At 44.5% G+C, this 13254-nt stretch overlaps 1 protein-coding gene across 2 annotated transcripts in view; it reads left to right on the top strand.

The window, feature by feature from the left end:
• ATG2B (autophagy related 2B) overlaps positions 1-13254 on the top strand; it is an 860766-nt gene that overhangs the window by 240070 nt on the left and 607442 nt on the right. The gene's annotated exons all lie outside the window — the stretch shown is intronic.

The following is a 13254-nucleotide window of genomic DNA, read 5'->3' as shown; positions in this document are numbered from 1 at the left end:
GTAGGTAGATGCATGAATACCTAGTATCAAGATACTGGTCGCAAATCACAATCAGTAAAGATTTCCAGGCCTATCTCGTGAATATTAATGTCGTTGGTTCCAAATTGCAATTGAATACGATCAGAGGTCATCATAGCGATGGTGGTCTGCTGTGGTCAACAGACCATCATGTCTGTGATTGTCTTTCAATGAAGAAAACTTTTTTTTTCTAAAATGCAGCCCGTTTTCCTTAAAGAAGGCTGGATTTGTTTAAAAAGAAAAATTTACATTTGAAAATTCATTACCACTTTCTTTTTGATATTGGTAAAATATCAATGTTTTGTGACTGGCTTTCGGTTCTTGAATATTTATACATTAGATACCAATTCGATATTTGGGAATGATGTCTACAACACACACCTTCCTAATATTGTATCCATTTTAGGAGTCAGAAAACGCTTTTAACACTCCTTGAGTTGAGATTAGGACATAAGGAAAATAATTTTAACAGCCACTTGTGCTTAATTGGATTGTTTGCAACTGTTAAAAACTGTTAAAATGCTAAGTACATCTGGCCCAATATCCCTAGAGAATGTATGGTGTTCACTTAGCATAATTTTATAAATAGTTGATAATATGTGACAATCTCACCCCCATTATCATAACTAAGGTAGTCTGTGTTGGCTTAGCTTACAGTCTCGGAAGAGTATTCTCAGTATCTTTGACCCCTTAGTTTATTGAAAAGAGACCCATTTCTTAGCCAGAAGATTACAACTTTTTTCCCTAAAATGGTATCCCAGAATAAGGACATTATATTTTCTCCATATTGCGTACTCAAGTGTTTTGCTACACTTCAGACTGAGAAAAGACAAAATGAAAGGAATGTCAACAATCCAGCACTCTTATTCTGAGTAATGAATTTATTAAAGCACTTCTCAAGGTTCGTACAGGGAAACAGTTTAGGTCAAATGCAGCAACACAAGTACACTTCTGAAAATAATCACAGCAGTAGAATAATAATCATCTTAGAAACAAACAATGACAATGCACTCATTCAACCCTGTATAATATAGCTATAAATAGTAATTATATATTCATGCACAACACAAAGATGAAAATAAGAATTAAAAATGCATCACCATGGAGTGTGACATAGACATCATCTCTTTGTCAGCTGAAAGCCATGAACCAAACGATCAGGAAAAGAGAGAACTACCCTCAATAGGAATCCAGGCAAAGGTGCCCCCCTCCCGGAAAGAGTTCTGTCTAACCCCTGTCGTCAAGCTTCCCTCTTAAATACTTTAAACAAACTGGAAAGGAGAATCCTATAAACTCCCTCCTCCCATACTGTAAGTTGTTGTTCAAACTCTTGCTGTACCAGGTACGTGTTGAAAAGGCATGCTTAGAGATTGTCCACATCCCAAGGTGCACCTCCAAGACCAAACTGTTCCCTGCTGTACCATAAACATTCTCTGGTGCATCCTTATCTCTCCCTCACTCCTCCATATTATGTCCCTGCCTTAATGAGAAAGAGAGTAAGAGGAGCGAAAAACTTGTTACATAAGTTGTGCGCTGAAAAATATCTGCACTACCAATATCACAGTGTTTGAAGCTAAGCTAAGCAGAAAATGGAGTCAGTGGTCAAGATGGAGCTGGGGGTAAAATACAGATAGCATTATATCAAATACTTTTTTGATGGATACCACTACCTGTGGATTCCTCCCCTAATGAATTCTCCCAATGCGCCAGCATTCGATGGAAATTTTCTTCCCAGCTCTGCACGTCGACGAGGATGTCACTATTGCCCGACTCCCACTCGACTCCGTCTGACGTCATCGTGGCAATAAGAGGACCTCGCCGGCGTGCTGACTTCAGTTCCTTTTTTTCCATGCCTTCGAAGCATAGCGGTTTTTCTCCTGGCTCTTGGGGAGCTACTGTTTCTCGGAGGTGTTACTTTGTTAAAATGTCTCCACCTCATAATTCAAGATTCAAGCCTTGTAGAGAGGGCGGGGGTCGTATGTCGGTGACGGACCCGCATAATGATTGTCTGTTGTGTTTGAGTTCCGAGCACGACTTGGAGGAGTGTGGTTCATGTCAGAAAACGAACCCGAAGGCGCTCAAGGAGCTAGAGGCCAAGCTGTTTTTGGACAAGGCCAAAAAGAAAGAGAAGCATAGGCATCGGAGTTCATCTTCAGGGAAGTCCTCAAGGTCCCATAAGAGACGGTGTCAACATGATTCCTGGCGTCGGCATGATTCCCGGCGCTGTTCGGAGAGAGACCGATCCCGGTCGAGGTCACCATCTATTCGGCATCGTTCGACGTGGGATGTCAGACCGACGGTGACTCCTCAGCCTGAGAGCCCTCAGGCTTCTCCGGCGCCGTCGGTCTTTGAGGTGGTCAAGCCTCACCAGAGTCCTTGCTTCTCACCTGCAGCACAGTCGGAGGTGCCGGATCCAGTGCTGACGCCACAGGAGTATCCGGCATACCCGGCTCCAGGGTCGGATCTGGCAGCATTCTTGAATGCTATGTTTAATATCTTTAGATGCATGGCCCCTGGCGGTGCACCGGCTGGTCCCTCAGGTCCCTTGGCTTTTGGATTGGGCATTCCGGCTTCTTACAAGCTGACGCCGTTCATGCCCTTCTGTCCAGCAGAGGGTGCTGGTCCGGCGCCGGTTCCATTGGCGTCGCCGAGGAAATCTTTGACGCCGGTGGCTTCCGTTGATCCGGTGGCACCGATGACTTTGCCACGAATCCAGTCAACGCCAGGGAAGAGAGCCCTTTAATCCATGGATCCAGCGTCAGACGAATCAGGAGACCGGGTGTGTCTCCTGGGCCGCGTCAGCAGAGGTTGTCGACGTCGGCCAATTCTATGTCGACACCGAGGATAGAGGCCAGGCTGCGCTCAAGAAGAAGGGCTCTGAGGCTTTTGGAGGAGCAAGAGTATAGAAGGCAGCTCCTGGAGGAAGGAGAGATCGCTGAGCCCCTGGGGGACTTTCAAGGTTTGGACTCTGTGAGTGGTCTCGATACTTCCCCCTGAGTGGGATTTAGCCTCTCTTGGGGAATTTGCTGAGGAGGCTGCCTCGTTCCATACGGTGATAAGGAAGGCGGCGTACTTTCTGGACCTTCCGCTTCTGTCATCTGAGATAAAGTCGAACATTCTGATGGAAGTCTTGTATCTGGCTTCGGCTGCTGCGGAACCACTCCTTCCTTTCAATGAGGCTTTTACAGAACCAATCCTGGAAGTCTGGAGGAAACCTGTATCTTCGACTGCTGTAAGCAGATCGGTGGTGAGAAGATATAGAGTGGCTCCTGGGGACCCAGGATTCCTATCTAGGCATCCGACTCTGGAGAGTCTGGTGATTCAGGCCTCTTGCTCCTCGCATTGGGCTCCTGGTTCCTTCCCTGGGGCTCCATCGGACAGGGAGTCGAAAAGGATGGAGCAGTCTTCCAAGAAGATTTTTCGTGCAGTATGGCATTTAAGTCTGCAAATGCCACGTGTTTTGGGCAGGTATATTCATGCCCAGATGGACGCGGCCAAGGCTGTTCTACCTGATTTGACTCAGGATATGCGGGGTCTCCTGTCTGATGCGTTAGCAGCAGCGACTCAGGTTATTCAATCGGGGCTGGATATGTCGGGCTCGGTGGCCAGAGCAATGGGCACATCCATTGTCACCAGGAGACATGCATGGTTGAGTTCTTCTGGATTTTCAACAGATGTACAGATGACCCTGTTGGACTTGCCATTTGATGGGGACAAGTTGTTTGGTTCTAAAGCTGACTCTGCCTTAGAGCGCTTTAAGGAGAGCAGGGCTACCGCCAAGTCCCTAGGCCTGCAGGCTTCTATGACCACCCCGTTCAGGTCTTTTAGAAGATTCAGGGGGTTTGGACGAGGAACTTCCTTTCGGGGGAGACCCATACCGGCAGACCAACAACCGTCTAGCCTTCCCTATAGGTCCTATAGAGGGCAGGGTAGGGTTAGAACTAGAGGGGCCACCCAGCAGCACACTGCCTCTTCTTCTTCCTCTGGGGGGGTGCAACAGGGAAAGCAGCCTTAGTCCTCCATCCATTGCATCCCATGCTTCTCCTGTAGGGGGAAGGTTATTTCATTTTCTCTGCATGTGGGAGTTGATCACATCGGACTCCTGGGTCCTCAATATTGTGGGAAAAGGTTATGCCCTTCCTTTTTGGGAGTTTCCCCCTCCCAACCCTCCCTGTGCATCCTTTTGCATGGAAGACCATCTCCTGTTGTTGCAGCAGGAAGTTCTAGGCCTTTTATCGAAAGGTGCAGTGGAGTTGGTTCCAGAGCAGGAAAGGGGTCAGGGTTGTTATTCGAGATATCTCCTGATCCCCAAGAAGGATGGTCGTTTGAGGCCGGTCCTGGACCTGAGGGTTTTGAATTGGTTCCTCAAACAGGAGAAATTCAAAATGCTGACCCTACCGCAGGTGCTTCTGGCGTTGAACAAAGAAGATTGGATGGTGTCTGTCGACTTACAGGATGCTTACTTTCATATCCCTGTTCTGAAGTCGCACAGGAAGTATCTCTGGTTTGTGGTAAGGTCGCAACACTACCAGTTTGCAGTCCTTCCTTTTGGTCTTACTTCAGCACCTCAAGTCTTCACGAAGGTGATGGCGGTGGTTGCAGCAAATCTCAGGAGGAAGGGAATATCGGTATTCCCTTACTTGGATGATTGGTTGATCAAAGACAAGTCTCCGGAGCTTGTGCTGCATCACCTGCAGATGACAACCCAGTTGTTGTTCGATCTGGGGTTTTCGGTAAACATGCCCAAATCTCAACTGGAGCCCTCTCAACGCCTCCTGTTCATAGGGGCAGTACTGGACACAACATTGAATCGGGCCTATCCTCCTCTTCTGCGGATTCAGGATATTCAGGCATTGATTCCAATGTTTCAAAGTGGAGCAGTTGTTCCAGTCCTCAAGGTCCTTCGTCTGCTCGGTCTGTTTCATGCATTATGTTGGTCACTCATGCACACTGGCACATGAGGGCTCTTCAGTGGTGCCTCCGCAGACAGTGGTATCAGCACAGAGGGGATCTCGAGGAGTCAATAAAGATCTCCAGAGACACTGCAGCGGATCTACGGTGGTGGGCTGCGGATTGCAATCTTTCCCAAGGAAGGCCGTTTTCGCTACCACCACCAGTGGCCATGGTTATAACGGATGCCTCCACTCTAGGGTGGGGAGCTCATTTGGGGGACCTGGAGGTCAAAGGTAATTAGTCTTCAGTGGAACAGATGTTTCATATCAGTCTGTTAGAATTGAGGGCGATACGTTTGGCTCTCAAGGCCTTGCTCCCTTCCCTTTGCGGTCAGGCGGTTCAGGTCCTGACGGACAACACTACTGCAATGTGGTACATCAATAAGCAGGGAGGAGTAGGGTCGTACCTTCTTTGCAGACAGGCTCTGCGGCTCTGGTCCTGGGTTCAGGACCATCAGATTTGCGTAGTAACAAACCATCTGGCCGGAGTTCTGAACGTACGTGTGGACAGTCTGTCGGCACTTCTCGGTCGATCACGAGTGGCGTCTCCATCCAGACCTAGTCCTTCACATTTTCCGGATGTAGGGATTCCCTCAGGTAGACCTCTTTGCCACTCGGGAGAACGCGCACTGTCTGTCATTCTGCAGCCTCCAGTATCCGGTGCAAGGAGCGTTGGGGGATGTGTTTCGGATGTCCGTGTACGGCCAGTTGACTCCTCAGGTTCTGAGGAAGATTCGCCAAGACCGTGCCCAAGTCATCTTAATAGCTCCAGATTGGCCAAGAAGGGTGTGGGACACAGACCTTCTCCAACTCTCACTGTGCCCTCCGCTCCGTCTCCCTCACAGGGCAGACCTCCTCTTGCAGTCGCAGGTTCTACACCCCCACCTCCACAGCCCACACATTCATGCCTGAAGATTGAACGGGGCAATCTGAGTTCCTTTTCTCTCCCGACAGGAGTGGTGGACGTAATTTTATCAGCCAGGCGACACTCCACCAAATCTATCTATGCTGGCAGATGGGCAAAATTTGTTGTTTGGTGTGGAGAGAAGCAAATTGATCCTTTACGGGCCCATTTGTCGGACATTTTATTGTTTGCGTTGTGCTTGGCGCAGGGGGGTTGTTCAGTTGCGACGGTTAAGGGCTATCTGTCGGCACTGTCGGCTTTTCTGGTCCTTCCCGATCAACCCTCTTTATTTAAGTCCCCCATAGATATAAGGTTCTTAAATGGTCTGACCAATAGGTTTCCTCCCACTCCGTTTATTATGCCTCAGTGGGATTTTAATTTAGTTCTTACATTCCTGATGGGTTCGCCGTTTCAACCTTTACATTCATGTCCGTTAGGGTTTTAGGCATTAAAGACTGTTTTTCTCATAGCCCTTACGTCGGCTAGGAGAGTGAGTGAACTTCAAGCCTTTAGCATTAAACCCCCTTTTACTCCTTTTAAAGCGGACAAGGTGGTGCTGAGGACCAGGGAGGCTTTCCTACCAAAGGTCCATTTGGGACAATCTATAACGCTCTCGTCTTTCTACCCTCCTCCCCATCCATCAAAAGAGAAAGAGAGACTGCACCGGCTTGTCCCAAGGGGAGCTTTAAGTTTCTACATCGAGAGAACGAGAGAGTTCCAGGTGGACGATCAGCTCATCATTGGCTACGTGGGGAAGAGGAAAGGCAAGGCTGTCCACAAAAGAACACTGTCCAGGTGGTCATTCTTTGCATAAAAGTATGTTAACCCTTAGCAAAGAAGGTTCCTCCTGTTGGAATTAGAGCCCATTCCACCAGGGCTAAGTCGGCCTCTTTGGCCTTGGTTAGAGGTGTTCCTGTGGATTAAATTTGTAAGGCCGCAACTTGGGCTTCCCTCCACACTTTTGCAAAGCATTATTGCTTGGACTCGAAGGTTAGGAGGGATGGCCATTTTGCACGGTCCGTGCTGCAGGATTTCTTGGTGTGACCATTTAGGCACCCGCCACCGAGTGCGGTACTGCTTTGGGACTCTATTCATTAGGTGAGGAATCCACAGGTAGTTGTATCCATCAGAAGAACAAGTTACTTACCTTCGGTAACGCCTTTTCTGGTGGATACACTAGCTACCTGTGGATTCCTCACGGTCCCACCCGCCTCCCTGTTGCCTGGTTGGTCATACCAAGATTTCCTAGGGTATATGTATATAAAGATGTGTATTTATATTTGAATATACATGTATGTGTGATATATAGATATTTATATTTGTATATTTGTGCTGTATTTATTTGATTAAATATTGCGTATTATATTTGATTGATGTAGTCATGTCAAGTATGTGATGGCAGGGATCACCTGTTCGTCTCAAAGGCACATAAAAAATGGTGAAAACTAACGTCAGCACACCGGCGAGGTCCTCTTATTGCCACGATGACGTCAGACAGAGTCGCGTGGGAGTCGAGCAATAGTGACATACTCGTCGACGTGCAGAGCTAGGAAGAAAATTTCCGTCGAATGCTAGCGCATTGGGAGAGTTCAGTGGGTGAGGAATCCACAGGTAGCTAGTGTATACACCAGAAAAGGTATTACCAAAGGTAAGTAACTTGTTCTTCTAACATTTAAGTTACTTGTAACTATTCTTCCTGTGGTAAACTTTTAAGCTTAGCAGGCTGCAAAGCAAAAATATAAACTTTCTCCTGATATTGTCGTTTACAGTGTGGTGGGCTCCCATTACTTCTCTGAATACTAGTCAAGTGATGTGTTCACTTTCAAAACTCAAAGTGATATGAAAGTTAAGTACTGTGTCCTAGTTTGCTCATCAGTATTGTAAAAGGAAAAGGACGGCCAGAGAAAGCAAAGACGTAGTCTTAGAGGACATCAACCCTATTAGTATTGAATGATCAACAAAGTGGAGTCCACAGTCTGCAGATTTATTTCTTTTGCAGATTTGTACAGTGCAAATCAGACTCAATGTGTATCTGAGCACTTTACAATATACTCTGCCATTTCTCTTCAGTACTGTGTGGTGTTCATGTTCTGACAGTTTCCTCCCAAGCTAGATAAAATGATCTTGGTTTATATCATGTTGTCATCCATTCCCATAGAATATGAGATGGAACTGGCAAATCAGACCATCTCAATTTTTTATGCAGATCATTGCCTCTTTGGGAAGATCTTTAAGGGAGTTGGCAAGTAGGTGACAACATTAATAGGCTGTGTACCTAATTCACCTTGTACAGAGATACAAAAACAACCAACGACTAGTGCTATGTTTCTGTGCTGACAACTCATTCATTGTGTCAACCTGGGGATCCCTATAGGATGCTGGTATCTGTGGGTTTTGGATACAACTTTTTAAAGAGGGTAATGTCATCTTCCTCAAGTTTTATATAACTACTGGTTAAGAGTCACCTGTATAAGTCAAGACTGTCCTGTATCCCCACTCTTGTTTGAATTGTCGATGGAACTCCTCGTCTAGCTCAGAAAATGTGACAAGATTAGTGCCAAAAAAGTAGATGGGGACTTTTTAAAACTGTCCATGTTCGATTCCTAGTAACCCTCATAGACCCAAAGTGATTCATGAGATATCTGAAAGAGGCATTAAATAATCCTAGATGTTGCTAGGTGTTAACTGTGAACACAGACATGGGAAATTCTCAACTCCACACTTTATGTGGCAGAAGATTAAAGATTGAAGTATATTTATTTTTAAATTGTCAAAATAAATAAATGTCTTGATAGTCATCTGATGCCAACTTGTAAAAGCCTCAACACAGCACATTATCGTATACTGTGTAAAGAACTGCAAACATAAATGGCATAACTACTGAACCATCTGTTTAGTTAAATTGTTCAAAGTGCCTCTTTTCTCAAGACTAGTTCATACTCCCAATGTGTTACCAGTAGGCACCTGTATAAAAATAGCATCGGTATTTTAGCGTTACGTATCTAATATATCTAAAGTGGAAATTAGTCAATGATGGTGCAGAAACATTCTGTAATTTGAAACCGGCTATACTGCCATTGTTATTAAACACCCCTTCATTAAGTGATCTGAAGCAGTAACGTTATAAACGTCACCTTTTATCTCCCATATTCTGCAATCCCGAATTCCTGCCCAAGGGTTGCATTATAAAGTGTAAGGTTTGGAAAGAGGGTGATTGCATACTCTGCGGAATGGGTCCCGATACAGGAGGGTTGAATTTGATAAAACTTCTACTCGTTTAAGTGATAAGAAGCTTTAGGAATCTACTTATCGAGTTAAAGAAAAAAAATGCATATGCACTGAAGTTACAAATTATGACCATTTTTATTACCTGAGAGCTCTGATAATAGTTTTCTGATAATGCTTTGCATTATAGTTTGTCAGGGTTTGGGATTCAGCAAGGTACTTCTCTGATTATACTAAACCGTGAACATTCCCATGCTCTGTTTAAGTCAAATATGTTACCGTTACTAGTCTACATTTCAGTGGCTCTCTTTATGTGTGGGCTCTGCATAGAGCAACTAATTGATCATGGAAGAAGTCTGAATATGGCAGCATTTTGTTTATGCTGTACTTATTATTACATCAGAGTCCTGGATATTTAAGTCTGATCAATTTCTTTCCTAATTTGGTTTCTTGGAAGCATATTATGATTTGCTCTTACAAATCACCCTTTGCCCATTGACTCATTTCACTGATTTTTCTGTTAGCAAACCCAGATTATACCTGCAGCCCAGTGCCGTCATTACCACCTGAGGACCTAAGATACCTCCCAGAGTTTGGCCTTCGCCACTTGACCACATTGTGTAATTCTCTGGCACATCATATCCTCACATTGTTCCTCATTTGCCTTGTGTACCATAATTGTGAACATATACGGCTAGATCATTGGCTGCACATTTATATTTTAGACGTAATTTAGCTCTGCAAGGTTGGATCAGAGTTAACATGTTATGGGCCCGATTTTCAAAGGTATACACGTGTAATTTTAATTTATTTTTGCCAGAGTTGTTTACTATTTATAAAATAATTTACTCACGAAAATTCTCACCCCCGCAACAAATGGTGGTGAGGTTCTAAAAAGGTATTCCTTGGGAAAAATATTTTCTTCCAGGAAATGAAAAGAAGTTTTAACAAGTGAATTTGCAGTTGCTTGGCAATTTTTTTCAAGAGCAGATTACACATGTTTATTTGCAACTGCAAAAATATTATTCTCAGAATATTTGCTAAGCGTGTCCCTGGAAAGCTGCCACTGTTGTATGGTCACGTACCTACCTCTGTAAACTCATGAATTTCTAAAAGTTGAAAATCTGCAACCATACAATGTCACAGATCTAAGGGTGTGCATTTGTAACTTTCTTTAAAAGTTTAAACTTGTAGTTAATTTTTTTTTTTTTACAAGTTGCCCTTAGTGATTTAGCAATTTGCTAAACACATTTTATTTCATGGGAGATATGGTGCTTTTCAAAAATTGCAGGTTAATTTAGTAAAACTGTGGCCTTCGTTCGTTTTTATTCAAGCCACATGTTTTTGAGTACATTGTTTTCAAAGCAAGCAAACAGCAAAATAATTTAGCAAAACTGTCTGTAGCCTTTGTCCATATTTTTCAAGCTAGAAATCAGTGTTGGTATATTTTGTTTTGAAAGCGAACAATAACTATCTATTGTTAAGGAATGTTCTGCAAGCAATATATATATACCACTCGTGGCTCGTGCGACACTGAAATGGGCTGGAGCGCAGTGGGAGGGGGAATTAATGGGGGGGGGAGAGGGGATTAAATTACAAAATTTAATTTAAAAACAAAACACTTACCTGTGCTGCCGCCTCCACCTCCTTCATCGCTGCGCTGCTCCTCTCCTCTTCTCCGAGACAGCCGGCCAAACATACGTGTGCTCTGAGGGGGAGTGCTCAGGCTCGTCACCCCGTGGCCCCGCCCCTTTTCCACAACGCTGCTGGCGGGGGGGCGACGCTCCTCCGCCCTTATGGAGGAGTCGCCCCTGTAAATATCCCCAAACTGTTAAGGTTTGTAAATGTGTACACATGTTTATATTGGTAGAACTGTTTGTAATGCAGCTGAAATAATGAATTGTGTGTAAAATTTTTAACATCTTATATCTGTGGGAACATGTAAAATCTTAGCAAACAGTCCTTTTTCCAACAACGATTCTGAAGTGCTGCTGCTTAGAAGTGATGGGCATGTATTTGAAATAAATCATAGAAGTGGATGACATCCGTGGATTGTTATTATTGTTATTATGCAAAGTGCATCATTGTTTTAAAGATCAAAAATGGCTGCCACATTTAGAGGTACTGTACCAGCCATCCTGGAATGGTAATAAAATGGCATGTACAGTATCACTCCAAGGTGGCACCTCTGTAGAGGTCTTACTAGTCAGCCATCCTACAGGTTTCATGTAACAAATTACCTGTCTCAGACATTAACAATTCTAGCTTAATAGATTTATCACATTTAATATATACTTAGCCCTTTAAATAAGTCAGGCCTACAGCATTTCTCATAACATTTCATAATGAACAGATCAGTCCTATGGCATCTGACACAACGTTTTCCAGTAAAACAATTGGGCCTATAGCCTTAACCCCACTGGCTTGTTACTATGAGCAGCTCAGCCCTCCTATGTTGAATAGACGTTTTCTGATGATGCAACTCCCAACCATCCAGGTTTAAAATGACAGATACGTACACAATTACATTTGGCAAAACAGTATGCAACCAGTGCTAAGAGGGCCTAACAATCATTATCACAGTGGACATATTAAATCCTAGGATTTATAGTGTAACCAACATAAAACGTTTTACTACTACAGCAATCTTTGCAATTCCATGCAACAAAATAACTGTGTACTGGCTTTAAAAACTGTGTTACAGGCTTTATTAATCCACCTTTCAAGGCCTACTGACTTTAACATATGCTTTTCACAGTAAATAACCTAGGATATCTGTCTTTCTTGTATCTTTTCATAATAGCCAGGTCAGACATTTGGCATCTGACATAACCTTTCCTAATTTACAAAGCATGCCTTTAACCTTATTCATTGTCTTATCAAGGTCACCAACTCAGGTCTGTTCTACTGTGCATAAGCTTTCCCAAAAAGAAAAAAAAAGAAATGCTTTCAGTAGAACCACACACCTTTTGCACAATCAAAGTTTGTGGAGAAGATCAACATGTGGACAGAGCTTAAGTACTACTTCTTAAAGTTGTTTCTCTGGTGATCATACATGGTCTGTGATAGCTATACTGCTGAGCCAGACCTAATTATAGGTTGTGAATAGTGCTGATGATATATATTAGAATATATATATCTCAGAGACTTCTAGTTGCAGATTCCTTACCATAGAATTTCCCCCAGTCATCAGACTGGATCCGGAGTTATTTCTTTGATCAGTATCCTTATGTGTCATTAGGTGGAGTCAGTCGACTCCGAGTTTGTCGTTCGCATTGTGGTCGCCATGATGACATCGTGGTCATACATAAACACCACCCAGACACACTGTCGTCAGTTCTTTTCTTTCTGGCCACGCGCAGATCAAGAGAGAGCAAAGGTGCTAATTTTTTGACTGAATTCGACCTTTTTGTAGTCGTTTTGACTTCTTTGGTGTGTCAAGGGATGTCTCAAAAGACTGTCTTCAAACCTTGCGATGCCTGTCACTGCATGATGTCGGTGACGGGCCCGCACCTGGTGTGTTTGTGGTGTCTGGAGCGCGACCACGACCCGAAGTTGTGCTTCAAGTGCCGGCCATGAACCCGAAGGCTTTGAGGGAGCGGTCCCTCCATCCTGCGGCCGCATACCGGGGGAATCATCTGGCACTTTTCCACAAGGAAGTCCTGGCTCTGTTGACCAAGTGTGCCATAGAGGGGATCCCAGTGCCAGAAGTAGGTTGTGATTGTTATTCCTGCTACTTTCTGGTGCCCAAAAAGGACAAGGGCCTTTGTCCTATCCTTGACCTTCGGGTTCTCAATGTCTTCCTCAAGAAGGAGAAGTTCAAAATGCTCACTCTGGCCCAGGTCCTGTCTGCCATGGACCCAGGAGACTGGATGATAGCATTGGACTTGCAGGATGCTTACTTCCATATACCAGTCTTGCCTACCCACAGGCACTACTTGCGATTGGTGGTAGGTTACGAGCACTATAAATTTACTGTGCTCCCCTTCGGCTTTACCAGCGCCCCTCAGGTGTTCACGAAAAAGATGGCTGCAGCTCATCTGCGCAGGTGAGGGGGTTTCAGTCTTCCCCTACCTCAACTACTGGCTGTTGAAGGTGAACATGCCCCAGGAAGTCATCTTCCTCCTTCAGACTACGGCAAACCTTCTGCACTCA

Source organism: Pleurodeles waltl, chromosome 9 (genome assembly GCF_031143425.1).
Source record: "Pleurodeles waltl isolate 20211129_DDA chromosome 9, aPleWal1.hap1.20221129, whole genome shotgun sequence".
Classification (NCBI taxonomy): domain Eukaryota; kingdom Metazoa; phylum Chordata; class Amphibia; order Caudata; family Salamandridae; genus Pleurodeles; species Pleurodeles waltl.
Note: the sequence above shows the minus strand (reverse complement) of the source record. Positions and strands in the feature narration are given on the sequence as shown.